This window comes from Rhinolophus sinicus, chromosome 14 (assembly GCF_057876585.1).
Source record: "Rhinolophus sinicus isolate RSI-liver-muscle chromosome 14, RSI-T2T, whole genome shotgun sequence".
In the NCBI taxonomy this organism is placed as follows: domain Eukaryota; kingdom Metazoa; phylum Chordata; class Mammalia; order Chiroptera; family Rhinolophidae; genus Rhinolophus; species Rhinolophus sinicus.
In genome coordinates this window covers 40,982,359-40,999,382 of record NC_142514.1, presented here as the reverse complement: position 1 = coordinate 40,999,382, position 17,024 = coordinate 40,982,359, and the positions used below count along the sequence as shown (strand labels likewise).

At 42.5% G+C, this 17,024-nt stretch overlaps 1 protein-coding gene across 12 annotated transcripts in view; it reads left to right on the top strand.

Moving 5' to 3' along the window:
• DAB1 (DAB adaptor protein 1) overlaps positions 1-17,024 on the top strand; it is a 1,099,844-nt gene that overhangs the window by 924,286 nt on the left and 158,534 nt on the right. The gene's annotated exons all lie outside the window — the stretch shown is intronic.

Below are 17,024 nucleotides of genomic sequence, written 5' to 3'. Positions count from 1 at the left end.
CTTGGGTACCACTGTATCCCCAGCTCCTTTCTAAGTGACCAGATGTAGTAGATGCTCAGTGAATATTGACTGAGGTGAATTGAATAGTATGTCTTTGAGAAATAGGTTTGCCCTTCCCCCAGCACATGCCTATTAATCATTTGCAACCCCAAGAAGTGCCCATGAAGAGATTCCTCCTCTACAAATTTTTTCTGACAACAGTCCTTTGAATTCATTGACTACTTTGTTGTTCCCAATGCTTTTTCTTGTTTGGGACATCACGGGAAGGACACAGGTCAGGGCTTATACAGCCGAAGGGGCAGAGTGAGGCTCAGTGATGAGGCATAGTCTATAATCACACAGTTAGTAGGGGGAGGAACCGCGATCTGAATGCACGCTGGCCTGACTCCACAGTTTATGTTCTTTGGACTCCGTGTTCCCTCTCCTGATTCCCCTTTCAGGGCTCACACTTAGATTCATCTCCATTGATTTTCCTGCCAATACTCTCTACCACTTCTGTATTGATTGCCCGGATCAAGTTGATGTAGTCACACGCGGTGTAGGGGTGCTTCTCAACCTAAGTAGGCAGCGTGCCCTCAGACGTAGACGTCAGGGAGACCCACCTCTTTCAGGAGAGATAAACATAATCAATGTGATACATTTGTTTTTTGTTTATTTGTTTGTTTGTTTTGGAAGTGGTTACTGATGTACCTGGGATAATTAAGAAGAACTTTTTCCTTTTCAAATACAGTTTTGTACTTCTAGCCCTTCCTCCAACGTGTTCAGAAATTAATTTAATGGTTTTATCCTCCACCGAATGTTCCTTGTGAGAGTTTATGGAGTACTCCCCTGTCTTAGGTTGGATATGTCAAAAGAAAAGAAAGCAAATAACTGAGGTCATTGTCTGCCTCCAGGGAGGTGCACTGTCCTAGCAGTGGCCATGTTCCCCAGATTTCCTAGGAAAGTTTTCAGTGTCCCGTTCTATGAGCTGATGAACATATTTACATCTTCTGTAGATACGTGTCTGAGAGTTAAGTTCGCAAACTCATCCTAGAAAATGTGCTACATGCCTCATTGCTGAATATCACTACGGTCACCTTCAAAGTATTCCCTTTGGGAGCTATGCACTGATGCCAGCACCTGGTCCACCCTTCAAAGCAATTTTGGAACTCTTTTTCTGGAATGGCCATCAGAGCTATCATTGTATTGTCCTTGATGTCCTGAATGTCATCCAAATGTCTTCCTTTCAATATTTCCTTTATCTTCGGGTAAAGAAAGAAGTCATTGGGGGCCAGATCAGATGAGTGGGGAGGGTGTTCCAATACAGTTATTTGTTTACTGGCTAAAAACTCCCTCACAGACAGTGCCATGTGAGCTGGTGCATTGTCGTGATTCAAGAGCCATGAATTGTTGGTGAAAAGTTCAGGTCATCTAACTTTTTCACGCAGCCTTTTCAGCACTTCCAAGTAGTAAACGTGGTTAACTGTTTGTCCAGTTGGTACAAATTCATAATGAATAATTCCTCTGATATCAAAAAAAGTTAGCAACAGCATTGCAACAAGTCACGAACTTAATTGTCAGAGCTCATGCACTTTCCAGAATCAAATGCAACTTGCTACATGAAATGTGATACCTGATAGTAAGATGTTGTGTGTGTTCTTTTTTTATTCCAACCTTGTTACAAAGATGATGTGAGGGACTTTATAGAGATGCCTATATTATAAGGAATTTTAGTTAGATAACTAAGATGAAAATAAGGAACTAGATGATAGGTAAAATTGTACAATAGGTCCTATAGTGTTTATTTAGTGTAGGCTTACAGATTCGGTTCTGACCTTCCTAGTGGACAAAGAAAAAAGACAAACAACCAGTGCAAACAAACAAGTTGGTCTGGGAAATCACAGAAGGTATATGCTGCATTTAAAGTATATACATGTCTTAAAATTGTATGTGCAATACGAAGTTTTTATACCAGTCTAACTAAAAGAGGTAAATTTACATCCTGGGATTTTTCACATCACACCTTTTTGGGGGATGACAATAGCCGTCAATATTTGGCACCCTGGTACAAAATGGGAACTACGCAGCCTTGAGCTAAGCTTCAGGAATTTTTCAGACCTCTTCAATTGACAGCCTGTTATTCAGCTGAAGAGCATATATTTCCTCTAATGTAATTGAAGCAGAGTAGTTAATTTCGCAGCAAAACATCTTAAGAATCCAGGATGTCTTTACTAACAAAATTTTGCTAGTTACAAAATTCTTGAAGTTGGGTGCTGGAAGAAAACTGTTTTGCACACATTACAAATAATATGCCTCTGCGGGGTGAATGCTGACTCGTGCATTTCAGGTTTTGGCTTATTTGGATATTCATAAGGGTCCCTCTTTGCGGATTGTGTCAGCACAGCCTCTTTATTGAATTATGGATTGGGTATTTAATCAAGGCCTGCGCCTTATCATTAGCTATGTAACATTCCATTGTTTCAGTGGAAAATGGAACATGTAAAATCCGATTTGCATGAAAATCTATTTGCCCACTAATAAATAATGTTTTACACTGGACTCTTTTATAGCCCCATAATCCTTATCTGCCAGAGAAGTGAGAATAAATAAGCACAAGTCATACTGATGGATTAGGGTAGTGCTTCCGTCAAGTGGTGGCCAGCTGGATATCCGGTGTGGGTTTTCATGAGTTTGCTTTTCCTGTATTAATCCTGGATTTGGGAGTTGGGGCTCTTATAGGAGAAACACTGTATGTATTGGAGAGAATGTGTATTCTAATGCAATCAACTCAGTGAGGAATTGGGATTTCGGCTAGTAATTCTGACCACTCGGTTGCACCATAAACGGTACATAGAACCCTGAAATCGTCATTGCCTGGGCCCCACCTCCAGAAACTTGGATTCACCTGTACCAGGTGGCCCCAGGTGATACTGACATGCATCCAGGACTGAGGATCACTGAGTTGTGCTTTCAGGAGGATAAACTCTGTTTAATGGCTGTGAGCTATGACTCCCAGCTCCACACTAGGGTCTCTGAGGATAGAATTCTGCCACGGTTTCTCCTTCTGGAATCTCATACTCAGGGAGTCTGCTGAGGCTTTTATGGCACAGGAGAAAGGGCTTACTTTGGAGGCCTTGAAATACAGGTTTGTGTCCTGGTATTTCCTAGCTGGGAGACCCTGGGGAATCTGCCTCACTCTCTGGAGGAAAATCAGAAACCTAGTTTCATAGTGAATTTGGAATTGCTTACATGGGAGACAGCATCATAAGTTCAATGCCCAGGTACCAGCTTCTAGCTGTGTTAATATTAGTGAATGTAAGGTGACTCACTGCTAAGAAAGGATGATAATTGTTCCTTCCCAAGGCTGTTGTGCTAATTTAAGTAAGAGTGTGTTGTAAAGGGCCCATCCTGTGGGAGGTTGTTCATAAAGGTTTATTCCCATTCTCAGTCCTTGCCTCCTCCAGGATACCTTCCTCTCATCTTTGTTTCTCTATCTTCTTCTCGTCTACCTCTTAAATATTTCCCCCAAGATTCTGTCCACCAAGTATTCCTTTCTCTGGGCCCAGGTGTCCACGTCAGAGGCATGTTAACTTAACATCCTCCAAATTCTGCCCTCCTCTGTCCATTGCCGACTTATAACTGGTCTCCAGACTTTCTGTTCTCCAGGTTCTCCTTTTGTAACCAGTGCTACAGTCCTAAAGTGAAGTTACAGAGTAGCATAAGTGCCAGAAGAGGAAATGCCCAGGGTGCTCTGGGAGGTTCCTAACTTAGTCTGGGATGGAAGCATTGAATCTCAGAAAAATTCCTGGAAAATATTCCATCTCAACTTAGTTCCGAAGGTTTCTTTGGAGTTAGACTGGCACACAGAGGAAGAAGGAGTGTTTGGGGCAGGAGAACAGTCTGAGCAGAGGTCCAGGAGTGAGGAAGAGCTTGGTGAGCTTGACAGGATTAAGACGGCAGGACCCTGGGGTGGGACAAGATGCTGGGACAGTCTCTGAAAGAGAACCGTCAGCTTGCACATGTTTATTTTTCCTGCTTACGAGGTGTGATCAAACAATATGGTGACTGTTTAAATTTTTAAAAAATATATTACAGTAAAAGGCACATTGACATTAATCCTCCCCAGGTGCTCCCTCTCGCTTCGAACACACTTATCCCATGGTTCTTGCCACTTTCTGAAGCAGTTCGGGAAGTCCCCTTTCGTGAGTGTCTTTACTTCATCCTCCATCATGACAATGCTCCATATCACACATCGCTTCTGGTACAGGAATTTCTGTCAAATTCAAACATTACAGTGTGTCCTCATCCACCTTATTGACTGGGTCTGACACTGTACGACTTCAGGCTTTTCCCCAAAGTCAAAATGATTCAGGACATCGAGGCAGCCACGACAGCACAACTAAAGACACTCATAAAGAGGACTTCCAGAACTGCTTCAGAAAGTGGCAAGAACGATGGGATACATGTGTTTGAAGCGAGATGGAGTATTTTGAGGAAGATCAGTGGCAATATGTCTTTTATTGTAATAATTTATTTTTATTTAAACACAGTATTATTTGATCATACCTTGTATCTGTCTCTGTGCCATTGGTACCTGGTACATTCCACGTGCTTAGTTTTAATGTTAGATTATTGCACTCTTGGAGCTCAGTGGATGAGAGCATAACTAGAAAAGATGGGGAGAAGAAGCTGTCCTTGAATGGGTGGTGTTTGAAATGGGCCATGAAGGGTGGGTGAGCTTTTAATGAACACAGGAGTGAGTGTGAGTGTGTGTTGGGGCGAGGCACCAGACACTGGAAGCACATCACAAGCCCAAGTGCCACCACAAGCCCAGGTCTAGTGGAACACACAATCCAGGTGTGGTGTGATTAGGCCGGATGGTAAATAACAAATGGGGGAGGTCCACCTCCAAAACAGCGAACTTCTGATGGTGGTGAAGAGACATGGAAATGCCCTCACCATGGAGAATCAGCTAGCCTCACCTAGTGTATTTTTGGTAGCTTTGCATTCTTTACTATAAAACCTGTCATTCTAAGGGTTTGCAGTTTTATTCTATGGGAAACTATAGGAGGATTTAAAGCAAAGGGCAGGAATGGAGTGGCGGTGGCATTTCAACATGCTGTTCTAGCTGCAAAAAAGGAGAATCAGAGGAGGGCAAGAGGGAGGTACGAGAATCTCTAACCTGTTTTCTCTCTCATCTCATTAGAGAAGTCCTTTTTCTCCAAAATGTGTTAACAAGATTCTTTCTACTTGAACCAAGCAATCATAATTTGCCCTGGCCTGAAACGCCTGTGGTTCACAAAGGGCTTTCACCCACATTCTCCTGTCTGAGGTGGGAGGGAACAATCTTTCCTAGTCCCGAGCCCCTTCTGTTATCCTAAGGGTGTGTCTGGATATGGGGAAGCAACATTTCTGGTACTTTCTCTACCTCTGTTTATGTGATGGGGTCTTAGCTCCTTTTGGAAAAGTTGTCTTGATTTTTTTTTTTTTTTTTTTTTTTTAAATAATGGCGAGAAAAAGAGGAGAGCAGCCAGTAAAATGGATCCATTCGTAGATAGATCCCCTCCCCACCATCACTCTTGTCTAATGATACCCTTTCAGGCCTTACGTCAATGGTGCCTCCTCCATGAAACCTTCCTGCCGCCTGTCCTCACCCTCATCTACAATCTCCCCGCCCTTTGTTAATTTCCTCTTCAGTTCCAGATAGTGGCGTGGCGACCTTATGAAAGCACTGTCTCTGTCCCCTAGAAATGATGAGTCCTCCAAGGAGAGGACTTACTCATTTTTCTAATTCTTTTCCTACACAGTAGAATGCTTGGTGCATGGAAAATGTCTTGCTCCCGGTGAGCTGCTTTATAGCTCACAGGTTATAGTTTGATGTTCTGGCCTTGGGATTCCAGCACCCAACTGCCTAGCAGGCATCTCCGTCAGAATGTACCACAGGAAAGAGGTAAACCTGACCAGAAATGAACTCATCAACTCTAGTACTCCCTTTCAAATCACTTCCTCCCTTCTCTGTTTCACATCCCAGGTGATGGGAACCTTATACATACATGTTTTTTGGGGGGTAGTGTTTCTTTTTGGAGTCTATAATCCTAGGAATTGTTGATTCTTCCCTCTCATTACACCCGATATCGGTTCTCTGGTTCCATCTCCTCCATATTTCTCCACCTGTTCCCACGTCTCCATCTCTAAAAGTCTTTGCACCAGTTTAACTGTCCGAATTTCTCATACTATCTAAGCCTTTTCCCGCCTTGCTGTATAGTCTCCACCCTGCAGCCTGGATGACCTTTCTAAAACCCAGACATGTTCATGTCACTCTTGGCTTAGAACCCTCCACAGCTCCCTGTTATTTTGGGATTCCTCATGATTAGACCCCGACCTCCCTCTCCAGCCTCTTCTGTTTGCACTCAAACTGTTTGCACTTTGTCACCCAACATTAAATACCTCTGGTGCTGTCCACAGAACTCTCAGGGATGATGGGAATGTTCTATATTCATGCTGTCCGACCTGGTAGCCAATAACCACGTGTGCTTGTTGAGAACTTGAAATGGGGGTGGTGCGACTGAAGAATCATATGTTTAATTTCATTTAAGTTTAAGTAATTTAAATTTAAATAGACATATGTGCTACTGGCTACCATATGGAACAGCACAGTTCTAGGCTCTGAAGACCCCAAGCTATCCTGCACCTCTGTCTGTTGGCTTACGTTTTTCTCTCTTTCTGGAATGCTCCTCCCTGAATTCTTTTCAGGAGAATCCCCACTGGTCCGGTAAGAATCAGCTCAGCTGCTCCGTCACCCCCTGAGACTGGATTTGGTGCTGCTTACCCGTTGTGCTCGTCTCCCCCGGGAACGCATTGTACGCTTTACTTTTACATTACGCCATCTCTTGCCTCTGTCTTTGTACTTCCCTTTCCCCCATTAGGAAGTAAGTTCCTTCAGAGGAGGGGCTAAATCTCTCTTCCTGGCCTCTCCAGAATATTACACAGTACCTGCTGGCCCCCCACACAGCGAGTGGTGATGATACAGGGTAAAGCAGGCAGACAGTTCTTCATTCGAGCCCCATTTCGGGTACCTACCAGCTCTGCAGCTTTGGCCAGGCCCACCCGGCTGAGCCTCAGCGTTTTCACCTGTAGATGGAGTATTATCATTCTTTCCCTGTTCAAGAGGTTCTGAGGATTACTGATGCTCTACACCAAGTACCTGGGACACGGCAGGTGCTCAGTAATTGATAGCTGCTGTTATTGGATGTTCTGTAAATATCTGAGCCTTCGCCACTACAATTCCTCAAGTACTTGAATGCTAGTCAGTGTCGGAAATACTTGAGCAATGTAACCTTTCCTTTTTACAATAACTCCCATCAGGCGGTTACTACTCTGTCTGTTTGATAGTTGACGTTATACTCCACAGCTAGGAAACAGCATAGCTGGGATTCAAATCCAAGTTTGCCGGAATCCAACGCCCACACTAGACTTCCTCACTGCTGCTCTTACACGCCTTTGTACTTAACTCAGGTAGCCGTGCACATGTTCAATTAACAAAGCAAATCATGAGCGGAAGTCATTTTAACACAGGCAACAGAATTTCCCTGAACTAGTTGATCTGGGAGATTGCAGCCCTTGTACAGTATTTCCATTCCCTGTTTGCAGCTTTTAGGTAAAGAGATAAGGAAACATTTAATCCATTCTCTCAATTAGATGGTGTAATAGATTGTCATGGGCCTTTCGAGATAAGTGTTCAATGATAGTGTCGTGAAGGGCATTGATCAGCTGCGTCCCTGAAGCTCATTGATTATCAGGTGTGTGTAAAGCAGAAAGGCGGTGAGGATGTGATCCTGGGAGGGCTCAGACTTCAGTGTTTGAAGGAAGCTCATAGGACCACGTCGGGCCTCCTCTGTACAATGAGCCTCGCCTTTGAAGAGACTCAAGTGGGGCCTGTTTTCTGAGCCTTTTAAAGAAAACCACTGGGTTCCTCCCCCTGTAGCTTTTTTTTGATTTCTGAATGTCACTTCCCTATCTGCCACTTTTATTGAGTGTCTAGTACATGTAGGGCACTGCGTTACCTGCTCTGGAAAGGTACCTGTCACTGAGATAAGACTAGATATTTGACATTTGAGTTGAGGACAAAGATAAAATATCCACACACAATCGAATGCACTAGGTACTGATATCTTCATTTTATAGTTGGGGAAACAGACACAGATTATGGAGCTTGCCCATGATCACACAGCTAATAAGTGTTAGAGCTAGGATTTGAACCCAGGCAGTTCAGCTTCAGAGTCGTTGCTCATAACCACAGTGTTATACGGCATCTCCAATATCAGCTGATTGCAACAGGAGGTCAGATGGGATAAGTGGTGTGGGTGATTCCCAAACTAGTCTGCCTCACAGAGTTACCCAAGAAGCTTTTTAATAAAGGCCACGGCGGTACATCGCCCTGGACTTGCTGAGTCTGAATTCCTGAGAGCACCTAGAAAATTAGGTGCTTTAAAAAAAAAAAGAAAATTCCAAATGATTTATTTATATGGGCAGCCAGGTTTGGGCATCGCTACCATGAGAAAAGAATGCACCAAGTGATGTGACAGTGCGAATGAAGGCGTAAAAAAAAAGATAATTCCTCTGCAGAAAAATAGGATGGGGAAAGAGAAGGTCTTAAGAGGAGTTTTATTTGAACTGGGTGTTAAAAGCTGAACAGTTGTTAGTTAGCTTGGTGTCTTCCATGGGAATAAAGCTTTATCGTGGCTGGAGGGTAATAGGCTCTCTGAGGACTGGGGTTGGAAAGAGAGAGAGAGAGAGAGAGAGAGAGACAGAGAGACAGAGAGAGACAGAGACAGAGACAGAGACAGAGAGACAGAGAGAGAGAGAGAGAGAGACCGAGACCTATTAATTGAATTTCAGTGGAAGTGTATGTAGGAGCTTGGTGACGTAATTTATCATTGTTACCAAGGACCAAAATTAATGTAAAATTTGTCCTGTATGATATGATTCCAGGGCCTCCACTAATTTGCTCCAAAAAAGCTTTGCCCACTTGTCCATAAACCTTGAAATCTCTCCGAGTTCTGTCTTTTGGTTTAAGCCATTGCTCGCAGCTGAAAAACAAAAAGTCCTGGATTGCTGACACATTGAAACATTAAACGTTAACATCAGCAGTGCAGCCATTTTAACCTTCAGGACATGTACCCCTAGGGACATATCAGAATTGCAGAATTGGGGTAGGGGGGGTGATGTAGAAATTGTTATTAGCCAACATAAGGTTTGGATCGTTGAGAAAATGGAGTGAGAAGGTCTTTTGGTTGGGGAAGGTGGAGTCTAGGGGCAGGAGGACGAAGGCACTGTCCGCTGGTCCCCTTTGCTGTGCTGTCACCTAAGGCTGGCCTTGTCTTTCTAAACCAGGTTCTCCAACGAAGTTCTTCTTGGAGTTGATGGGAGAGCAGAAGTAAAGCTCTCCGGCTGGTAGGAGTAACACTTCAGCAGGGTGTGACCGGCTTACACTATTCTTTTTCTTTCCTCGCCCCCTCCCCCCCTGCAAATGGGATGAAACAAGCAGAAAAGAAAGACTAATTCTAAAACACCAGAACTGGTTTGTGAAAACTGGAGTGCTGCTGTAATCCTCTGGATGACAAGAGTTATACCTACGGGTCAGAGTTCACCATCTGTCCCAATTCTTTTCTTGTTTAAATAGGACTTTTCCTTACTACATGTAAAAACAAGCCATTGTAAGTTACTGTACACTTACAGGAAACTAAACATCACACTGCCTGCCCGCCTCCCCCAAAATAACGACAGGAAAAAAAACACCACACAAAACATTTCAGTTTAATAGCTAATCATTGTCTCAAGTACACAAAAATGTTTCAAGTATGTATTTTCTTTAAAGAAGATTTCACCATTTCCCCCCCTGGCTTTTAAAGCGGGTAGGATTGAGGATTCAAGGTGATTTATTTTTACTATTTCAGTAATAAAACTCAAGGGGAAAATTGGTTCATAGTGAACACAGCCACTTTTCATTAAATGCAGCGAAAGGCCCAAGAATGAGCCTGAAACAGAGACTAGATCTGCCATTGGAATCCGGGACAAACACACAATTTGCATCTGACATAAATTCTCACAGGGTCCTGTTAAGAATGCAGCAGGCCGGGAATGAGAATGAAACCCACGCCTCACCTATTGTTGTCCCTCCCGGAGCTCTGCTCCTCTGGAAGTCATTAGTGGCTGCAGGTACAAAGGACCAGATGCAGCCCTTTGAGGCTTCCAGTCGCTGAGATGTTTAGCAGATTGCTGCTTTAGGCCACCATCCCCATGCACCTGGGCTGCACTAGGATCCCCTTTAAATAAAAACAGCAGGGGCCTCTGAGCGCCAGAGCCTGGAGGAGCAGCCCCCTGTCCTTAAACAGGTTGTCTAGGCCTCGCTTCTCATCCTCCCCAAACCCCAGGTGCTGGTTTACTGCCTGGAGTCTGAATGTGGAATTTCTGGCTTTCTAAATGAGGTTGAACGCTGATGACATGCTCCTCCCCAAATTAGTAATATTTGATAATAATAATTTCTTTGTTAAAAGTAACCTAAGTAAGTTCATTGTTTTCAGTTAAAGAAAACTTTTAGGGTGTTATATTCTGTGCCTTATTCTTAGCCATCCTTTCATCTCTCAGAGGTGGAGAGAGGGCGGTGGGAGCTGCTCTCCTTTTTTGCACTCAGTAGGTATCACACACTAGGTTAGGTGTATGTTGCGCTTGCCTGTGAGGGCAGTTGCTACACTTCAGTCTCTTCCTAAAAGCCAAGGGGACATTAACCCCTCCGTAGGGCCCTACGTCCCTGTGTGGTATCTGTGACACGAGTGGGGAACAAAGTCCCAGCACAGAAGTTCAGATAGAGTGAGTAACACAGCTTCATTTGGGAACCAGTGTCCCTCCAGAGGCCAGTGCTCTGGTAAGCACAACAGGTTATACAGAATAGAATAAAATTTAATAACGAACCAAGTCCCAGAGTCAATCAAGATGGAAAAGGTCCCTGGTCTGGGAAAGGCGACTGGGCCCACGATGGGTCTGAGGTGAGCTGGTCTTGCCAGGAAGAACTTCGGAGAACCCTGGAGTATAGTGATTTGCACCGTGCAGAGGGTCTTAGCCGGAGCGCCCAGGCAGACTTCTCACAACATTGCTCTGGAGTTCTACTTTTATCCTCTTTTCCTTGGACTTGTTTACCTTGTAGGTGATAACCAGAAGTTGTTTGCCAGGAGTTGTTTATCTCTTAGGTGATAACCAGAAGTTGTTTTGGTGAAGGTGTTTATCACTCAATTTTGCTATGCTCAATTTGACACAAAAACATGTTTTTTGCTTCCCTCTTATCAGTCTCACACATGTGCAGCCATAGTCCTGTGTCTACTAATAAACAACTTGTTTTGCAAACCTCAATCCAACATATATAATACATTTTATATGCTCTTTGCAGTGTATTATACTATATGTGATCGTATACCTTTCTTTTCCCCCAGTTCATATTGTGTAGTATAATAAAGATACAGAAAATATAGTGAATTGAATAAAACATACATGGATAGCCTAATGAATGACTGTAAAATGAACACCCATAAAACACATACCCAAATCAAGACATTATAACAAAACTAGCACCCGAGAATTTCCCCACGTCCCTTCCCAGTCATAACTTCTCCCCTCTGACAGAAACTCTCCTGTCTTTCATATACTTACTTCCTTGTTTTTCTTCATAGCTTCATCCATAAATAAATCTGTAAATAGTTTCTCTTTTGCCCGATTTTGAGTTTCATGTAAATGCAAGCACACAGTGTGTATCTTATCCTGCTTATCTCCTTTTGCACCACTTACAATTCTATGATCTATTCACATTATTGCCTATAATGAAGTAATTTGTATAGTAGTTCATTTATTTTTATTGATATAGAGTATTTCATCACATGACTATGCCGCAATTTAAGAAATCCTTTCTATAACACCTGAGTTTAGAACTCTTGGAACAGTGCTAGGATGACCATTTTTTTGCATGTATTCTGGGACACGTAAGCTTGCACGTAGGCGGATGGGACAGAGGGTGTGTACATGTTTAGCTTTGAGTCGGATATGAATATTTTCAGCTTTATTGTATAAAACCCAATTTTTCCAAATTGATTTCCAATCCTAGCAACAATGAGTTCATATGGCTCTGTGTCCTATCAACACTTTCTAATTTCAGACTTTTAATATTTTCCACCCATGATTATATTTATTCCTGTAATATTTTTCTACGGCAAATAAATAGTCAAAGCCCCATTTTACAAATGAGGAAGCCATATTTTGTTTGTAGAAAAAGACACCATAAAACCTGAAGGAAATATTAAAAGGACTGAGTCCATAACTGAATGGAAAGTCAAGGAATGGCAAATCCCTAAAGTTTAATTTCTATCTGTATTGTGATTTCAGGGAAGTATCTAATCTGTGGTACCCAAACATCTGATGATATCTTTTATTGCTTTGGAGGTAAACAGCCTTTGGGGGGAAAAAGAAAAATCTTAAAATGATGTGTCATTTGGTCAGGATAGGAAAATAAGCATTGAAAACAACAAACCTGACACAAAATAAAAATAATGATGATGATAATCCCTCTGCTTGCCTTTTCTTGAATACAGATTCTGGAGCAGATATTGGACTGAGCAGGTTCCATAAATTGTTACCAGGTCACTTTTCCGTGATTGTACTTTATTTTAGAGTTCTTGAGTGATGTGAGCGAAGGCAGACACTGCCTGGGTTTGCAGAGTCTTGGGTACATTTATTTTTGTTTCGGGGCCTGTGTGTCTACTGCCCAGTTCTAAATGGACACTGTGGACAAAGACTACGTTAGAAAGATAACCTCCCTTTCCTCATCCTGCCCCCGTGAGCTTGTCATTTGTACGTGTTTGTCCTGGGAGGTCTCTTATCTTCTGTAGGTGAGCTCTTGAAAATATTTGCCCATAACCAGAAGGATCTAGATTTTACCAGACCTCCTGACACTCCATCCCTCCCCATGTCAGTGAAGTAGAAAATATAGTCCCAGTAATAAAGATTTTCTATATCACCTACCAAGGAAAGCATACACTACTTTGAAAGAAGATTCATATTATGGTGGAGGGCTTTTTGCTTAACACAGAAGGACTCTCTTCTCTAACGGTGGTGAATGCTGAAAGTAAAATGGCAGACCTCCAAGGGTATCCAAGAATACCTCTTCCATCACATGCATCCTCTTGTTCGACGCTCATAGCAATCCCAGGAAGTAAACACTACCATAACCACATTATCAATGGGGAAACATTGCCTCAGAAAGGTTAAGTAACTTGCCCCAAATCCCACAGCCTGAATGTAACAGTGCCTGATTTGAATCCAGGCCCGTCTATATTGCTCTTAACTGCCATGCTGTAATGCTTCCAATCACGTAGAAAAATTCAGGAAGGAAAATGCAGCCTATTCAGAATATCAGCCTGGAATCTGGCTTTTCTCGGACTTTCTTTCTCATGGGTTTTGAACTGAGTGTCCAGTATTTGATACTCTCTGTGTTGTCCAATAGCATTGAAGGGAATTCTGTTAGGAGAGTGCAAGCACCAGTCCCCCCTGGAATTTGTACAGGAAGACTATGATCTTTCTGAGAAATTCTTGAAGTTGAGCCATTGTTAAGCTATTTTGAGGCCCCATTCTTTCAGAGCGGATATGCTATGTAAATGGTTAATATTTTCCTAGTGTTCACCAAAGAGCTAAAAGCAAAGGCTACAAGGGATGTAATTTTTTGTGATAATATAAATATGACTCTATTTGAAGTGAGTTGAATTAGAAAACTCATGAATAAATGCCTTGACAAAATCAGAATTATATTGCAAGGAATTGACCTACTTTGCAGGAAGACTTTCCCAGAGTTCCTTAGCTAATATAGGATGTTAACCCAATAGAGAAATCTTTCTGCTAATAGCACTTACCACAAAAGACTGGCACCAGTAGTTGGTCAGGTAATCCAAAAAAAAAAATTAAAATTAAAGTCTGGAATCATAAAAAAAAGAAGTTCATGCCTTCATTTTAAATTTTAATTCAACTGAAAATATGTAATACATGTACATCAATTTGCAGATCTTTTGATGTCAGTATAATGACTTTTCTTGGCTTTGAAATACAGTTTTGTTCATTTGAATGCTGTGCACTCATAACAAAATCTACACCCATAAAACACATCTTCTGTGATTTCCAGCTTTGGGTGGCATAAAGATTTTAAAATACAATACTTGCCAAGTAACTGGAGTGTAGACTCCTTCCGGGTCCTTGTGTTTTTTTTCACTTAATTTGTTTTGTAGCACTTTCTTTTTACAACTTGCCCTTTTTGTTTATTCTAAATATTGAACTTCATTTTCATAGAAATAACAACTCCCTTTCTTTCTGTACTCATGTTTCACTGATATATGTAATATTTAATAATGATGTACTTATCATAACAGTCACAACTCTCATAAACAGGTTTGGGAACAGATGTAGGGGTTCCTTGGTAAACATCTAATGTAACGGACTCAAACAGAAATCAAGGAGCCTACATGCCATTGGTGTTCAAAGTGAAGCCAGCATCAGATAATGTGAAGAGTCGATCCAAAACGCCAGCTAGCTTAACAGAGCTCCCCCTGTACCTCTCCTACAGAGTCCTTCTGAGGATTTGAGATAAGGAAAAGTAAGGCATATAAATAAAGCAACTAGCATTAAAAGGGGTCGAGTACACAGTCAGAGCTCAGAAAATTGTCGCTTACATTTTTCCTCTTTTCTCACTTCCACCAATTCAATCAATATATTTTTTTTATTGGAAAATTATCATTGGCTTAAATCTCTCGTTTTTCTACTAGACTATGAGCCTGCTGGGGATAAACAACATGTCATACTCATTTCTCACTCTCCTATATTGCCCAGCATCTAATAGGCCTTCTGAAAATGTGTTTTAATTCACTGCAGTCAGATGAGGATGGGGTAACTCTGAGGGGAGGGCAAGAGAATCCTGGCCAAGAGGCCCGTGTCTGGGGTTAGGATGCCAAGAGCAGGTATTAGAAGGAGGGGTATGGAAAGGTGAGGATTAAGTGTGGAAATACCCGTAGGTACCAAGTCTAAAAGGCCAGTGACAGGATCCTGATGGTGGGGATTGCGGGGCCAAAACTTCTAAGTCAGACTAATTTTCTGCAGCACCCCTCAGGGAATCTCCTTCATTCTGTTTCAGTCCTCTCTGCTGCCAGCTGAAACCAATGTATGAAACTTCTCATGCAGACGTTTGCTACCAGACAAGAGGATGCTTGCAAAAGGAACCAAACATGATACTAATCCTGGGAACTTCTTAAGGGCAGTGACCATATCCTACTCATTTTTAGATCTAAATCTACAAAAAAAAAAAAAAAAAAAAGACAAATTAGAGATTTAATTTGGAACCTCCATGAAATTCTAGACTTTTGAATCAAGTTATCAAGCCCTCACAGGCCCCATCCTCCCATCCCCTTTCCGGATGGACTGAAATTATTGTAGTTCTTCCTTCCTGGTGAAAAAATGTCCTCTCCAATTGTTGGCAACTCTGTTAAAAATAATTAATATCCTCTTTATCGAAACTGTATCGAAACAGTAAAACGTTCTTTGGGCCCGGTGCCAAGTAACAAAGAAAAGAAATGAAATGGCCTTTATGAAATGTCGAGAGGAAGACCGTTTTTGCTTTAGCTTCCTTTAATTTGAGAAAACTCTCTGTAGTGCAAGCCCCAGAATGTATTCTCCTCTCTCATCTGTCTCTCTGTCTGGCAGTTAGACGCCCTCTCCACCTCGAGGCTGTTGCAGGCTTTAATAACCCCATGATTTGCTATTCACACTGCTTTGGGGGTAAGTGGCCGGACCTAGAGCTGCGTACTTTTGATCCCCGTACCTGTAACATACAGTTCTGCTTTTCTGATGCTTGGGGCTCATTATAAAGGACTGATACTTGGGATTAGTCATCAGTGGCTGCAGGCAGACCAGGTACCCGAGTGTTATACTATGGCCTTGATACCTCTGGCTGCAGGTTATCTAGCAGAAGGGGCACTGTATGAGTCATCAGACTCAGGTTTGGATGTTAGCTCTGTTCTTGCTACCTTTGCAGTTTGGCCAAATGGTTTCTCCTTACTGAGCCTCTCTTCATCAGTAGAAAGGGAAGCATAATGTCTTTTCTTTTTCTATGGAATTGTTTTGAAGATTAAATGAGCTAACATGGATAAAGCACCTGTATTATAGATTAACTTGTGCCCCCCCCCCAAAAAAAAAAAAAAAAGTTATGTTGAAGTCCTAAGTCCTGGCACCTCAGAACGTTACCCTACTTGGAAATAGGGTCGTTGCAGATATGGTGTCAGGATGAGGTCTTTAGGGTTGGCCCTAATCCAATGTTCGGTGTCCTTCCAAAAAGGGTTGACATCAGTACGTAGAGACAGACACACACAAAGAATGCCATATGTACATGATGGCAGAGATTGGAGTGATGCATTTTTAAGCCGAGGAACGCCAAAGATTGCCAGTGCACCACGAGAAGCTAGGCGAGAGACATGGGGCAGATTGTCTACCACCCTCAGAAGGCACCCACCGCTGAGGATACCTTGATCTTGGACTTTTAGCCTCCTGAGCTGTAAAGCAATACATGTCTGTTGTGTAAAAGCCTCAGAGTTTGTGGTACTTTGTTCCGACAGCCCGAGGACACTAATACCCTCTTGTCACTAAGTTTTTGTTCTTTACCTTGCTTATCCCTGGTCCCTCCTCTCCCTTTAAATATATTCAAATAAGTGCGCTGCGGGGTCTCTGTGCAGGCGAGCACCGAGCTGGGCGTCTCATCCCACTTGTGATCTTCCAGATGGCACATAGAAGAGCTGTCCTCTTTTCCTATGATGTGTAATATGTATTTTTTAATCTTCTGGGTCGTGCCGGCAGTAATAGTCTTCAGACCACTAGAAGCTAGGCGAGAGACATGGGACAGATTGTCTTACCGCCCTCAGAAGGCACCCCCATAGTCTGCACACACATCTTGCTGTGGAAGATTTGACAAT